The following is a 4,725-nucleotide window of genomic DNA, read 5'->3' as shown; positions in this document are numbered from 1 at the left end:
TATGCTTTCTAGAGGTGTAGACTGTAGTAAGTAGGTATCTAGTGTGTAAATAAAAAAATAAAGTAGTTCAAAACATAATATAAGACAAGATAATAATCAAATATTTCGTAGTTGACTCCACGTTTATTTTATGTAATCATAATATTAATGTAATACCATATAATAAGTATAGCCAGTATATGTAGGTCCTATATTATTATAGTATACAGGGTGTAACATAATAACCTGACAAATGAAAATAAAAATAATAAGTACTATAGTTAAACGCAAGACAAAAATTACGAAAATTATATGGACACTAAATAATATAAGAAACGTACTTATGTTACGAAATTCCAAAAAGAATAACAGTATATCGTGTGGCCAGGACGGGAAGTGAGCTATTTCAGTAGTCGCTTTTGGGCCGCATTTCGCCCAAGACTAAAGTTGCCTTCCCACACGAGCCACACATAGTACTTTTTGTCACGCCTCTGCATTCATCAATCATGGCAAAGGTAATGCAGGGATCTATGCAACAGCCAACAACTAGGCTGTAATTATCAGTGGCGCACACCGGAGAGTTCAAGAGTAGCAGTTGCTACCCCTGATTTTTTTGGTGGGTGGGTGCTGGGGTGGGTGTCCCCAAGCCCCTAAAATATCCACAACGTAACAATTCTAGTATGTATAAAAATATTAAAAATAAATTATTAAATAATATAGAATATAGCCATTAGACTAAAAGCCAATAAGAGGTAAGTAGGTAACTGACTAAATACTAGTATTTTATCATCCATAACATCACAGAATAGATTCGCATGTTTTTTTCGCTATCACGGTGTTACAGAATACAGTAAAATCGGTATTCGCGGGTATTATAAAAAAAATAATAATGCATTTTACTACAATATTTTCACCCCAATATTTTTAAAAAATTGAAGAAAAAAATGTATTTTGAGAGCATTGAAAACATTTTTGATTTCTATAAAATTGATAATTTACAAGCTGAAGCGGAAAGTTGGTACAATTTTCGGCAAAATAAGGACTGCCAAGATATTTATTTTATATATTTGTTAAATTGTAATTGTACGTTTTTTCCAAGTACCTATAGCTGTTGCTTTGGAAATATTTTTGTCTCTTCCGGCTACAAGCAGCTGTACATCAGAACGTTCTTTTAGTACATTAAGACGTGTTAAAACATAGTTACGATCAACGATGGGTGATGATAGACTGAGTGGAATATGCATGTTGAGTGTCAGTGTTCATAGAGAAAAAATAAATTCAGATAAAGAAAAATGTATTGAAAATGCACTGACACAATTTGGTAGAGAATGTACATTGTACACGAAGATTGAAATTTATATTTAATGAAAAAGAATAATGTATAAAAATACCTAATTGTAATGTTTTAATTGTAATAATGATGAAACATAATAATGTACTATAAATAAAATGTATAAAAAAATTGTCATTTCATTTTTAAATTAATGTTGCCCTCCTCCCCCTAGAAAAATGTCTGGGGACACCCATGCTATTATTTCTAAAACTACACGGATAGTGTATACTATAGATACAGATATGCAGCCCCGGCTATGAAATTTCCTAAATTGGATTTATATTTAATTCACAACGACGATGGCATATTATGCCACACACGAAACGTACAATTGGAATTCACACAGTTCGCACAGCTACGTTATTATAGATATTACAAATCACAATTTACTATGTTATAGTGTTGTGAGTAATTGTTTTTCATTATTATTTATTATAATGGCATAGTGCACAATTATAATATTTTTAATTTCCTACAAATTGTACGTGTGGTAAAAAAAAGTTGAACTTAAATGAAACGAAATATAACAAGGTTATACAATGTTACCTAAGGGGGTGTATGGGCGAAGCCCCCGAGGGTCTGTTTTTGAAAGTGTCTTGGTGGGTGGATGGTATTTTCCATTCAATATGCTATCCCAGTTTTTTTTTAGTGTGCGCCACTGGTAATTATACGACAGCGATATTTGAAAGAAACTATTTGGTTTTGATTATTTAATCGTCAGGCATGGAGGGTTATAATATGATTATAAGATGTAACCAAAAGTTAATGTTTTGTAATGACCAACGACCGTAGTATATATTTTAGCGTCTGTTTGTGCAGGGTATACGCGCGTGATATGTGCACCCAGCACTTTTGGGGATTTCCACTTTACCGCTCGCTTGACGGAAAAAGGACGCTTTCCAACGTTTCAACCGCAATCGAAAACCAAACTTTCGGTGCAGGCGTGACAAAAAAGTTATTACGCTTCAAATTAATTTACTTCATTAAAATATTATTATAAAAAAAAAAATTATATATATATAAACAATTTGACTTAAATAAACGATTTTACCATCAACATTTTTCTAAAAATAAAATTTACATTTACAATAACTGGCTATTCTACATTTTTTAATATACTGATAAATATGCCTACGTAATAAACTGTACTTGTAGTGCAAGCGTCTATAAATTATAAATATACAATTTTTAAATATTGATAAGAACAAAAGTTAATTAATTTGTCAGGTCATTCTATTACAGTTTGTATACCCTAATGAAGAAAATTGAAATACAATATATGGGATTGCGTTTACAAGTTACAGCCTGACAGGGCCACATTTACATTATGACAGCAGCAAAGCTGGACACTAATTCGTTAGAAAAAAACTAACTAGTTATTATTATTTTTTTTTCATTCCAAAATTCCAAAAGGTGTTCCTCAATCATGACATTATGGCTATATGCCTATATATGCCTATAATACTCGTATAGGTTATTGACTCATATAATATATTATTAATTATTAGTATCTATAAAAATGCCCGCACAGGAAGCAAGGCTTTTCCGCGTAGTCTATAGAATGTTGATATCTACTAGATATAAAATGTATATACTATTTAATAGTATCTATAGGAATGGCTTAACCAATTAGTGTAAACACGATGCCGAATTTTAGCGGTAGTGTTATCGGTGGTATACGTTTACCCGTTTATCTATATTACTATTTAACTATTACAGTATTATCTATATTTCAGATTTAATAACTATATTATAATATCACAATATCATAGGTTTAGATTATATTAGGTAGTTATTATTGTTCAATATTTTAAGTTGTCATAATGTTATATATTTTTATATTTTGTTTCACCCTTTATGTTCTACTAACCGATAAGTGATATACAAATTAATTTCCAATTAATTGAAATTATGACTTACCTAATTAGAAAATTTGTATCAAATTACTAGGGGTTTAATCAGGGGCGGACCCAGGGGGGAGGGGGGTTTGGGAGGTCAGCTGACCCACAGTTTTTTTCCCAGTTAAATGAGGCCCCTCGAAATGGCAATCAATATAAGCATTTTTTTATTTGAAAATATTATGTACAGTGGCGGATTTAGAGGATCACGTGCCTCCCTGTCAATTTTCTGTCGAAAATTTGTTATGTAACTACGAGTATCATATACTTACCCAAATTAAAAATTCGGTTAATAAGAATAATACTACAAACTATTAATTATTATTTATTATAATCATTATTGTTTAAAACTGATAGTATGTATGTATTATTAATTAAAATTAAAATTATACAACTTGTAGGTGTTGGAACGGTTTGAAGTAAATATAAGACACGTTATCAATGACAACACGTTTATTTGCACGATTACTAATAATTTAATATCACAGATATATGTATACGTTTCGGCGCGTGTGTGTTGACGACGGTCATGCAAAAAACTGTCGCCGCCGTCCACCTCGGGCCAGACCGGTTGTCGGTCACGATCTCGCAGACGTCGATAACGACCAAGACATACTTTCTCCCGAGACCGCGAGACGCGCCCGAGCAACTGGACTACTCCGGGTCGGGGTACGGGACCTCGGACGTCACCTCCATGGCCTCGATTCATCGCTCCACCACGGCCAGCTGTTGCTCCTAGGAGCCGGCTGGTGGAGTTACCGGTTGCGATGTGGCTGACGGCTGGGACGGCTGCAGCTGCACTACTGGCTCTGCAGGTTAGGTTGGCTGGGCTTGTCGCTGAAACCGGCCTCACCCATTCCGGACGTCGTGGCGCTGGTATGCTGGCGGTGCTTGGCGAGGCGTTACACGCCCCAGTGGCTCTTCCCTTGGCCTGGCAGCTCCGTGCTGAGGGGTGTTGGCACGCGTGAACCGACGTCCCTCCGCGAATCCCCGCTCGAACAAGGGCTATGCAGTCGGGCTTGCCCGTATCCATGTCCTATAATTTATATACTTTGTTTAGAATTTTTTATACACTTCCAATCAGCTGGAGAAAGAAGTTTTAGCCGTCTAAAACTTCTCAAAACATGCCTTCACTCAACTATGACTGAAGACCGGCTATCAAATTTGGCCATATTGAGCATAGAAAGCAACATAGCTCGAACCATTGATTTTGATAACGTAATAAGTACATTTGTACTAATGAAAAAGTGCAGAAAATTATTGTAATGTTCTAGTTCTTTACTATTATTTTCATGTTCATATTATAAAATATAGATTTATAAATGTATTATCTTTGACTTTTGTACTGTATTAGAATTTGGGACCACCTTCTATATCTCTTGTGAAAATGAAATCAGTCATTGAAAACTAAAATAAAATAAATATACCTACTACAAATATACGTATAAAAATAAAATAATAAATATGTATAATCCCTTCTAATGCTTTAAATATGTCAGGTACATTTTTAATTGA

Source organism: Acyrthosiphon pisum, chromosome X (genome assembly GCF_005508785.2).
Source record: "Acyrthosiphon pisum isolate AL4f chromosome X, pea_aphid_22Mar2018_4r6ur, whole genome shotgun sequence".
NCBI classification, from domain to species: Eukaryota; Metazoa; Arthropoda; class Insecta; order Hemiptera; family Aphididae; genus Acyrthosiphon; species Acyrthosiphon pisum.
The sequence above is the reverse complement of the archived record's forward strand: the minus strand, read 5'-3'. Positions refer to the sequence as shown.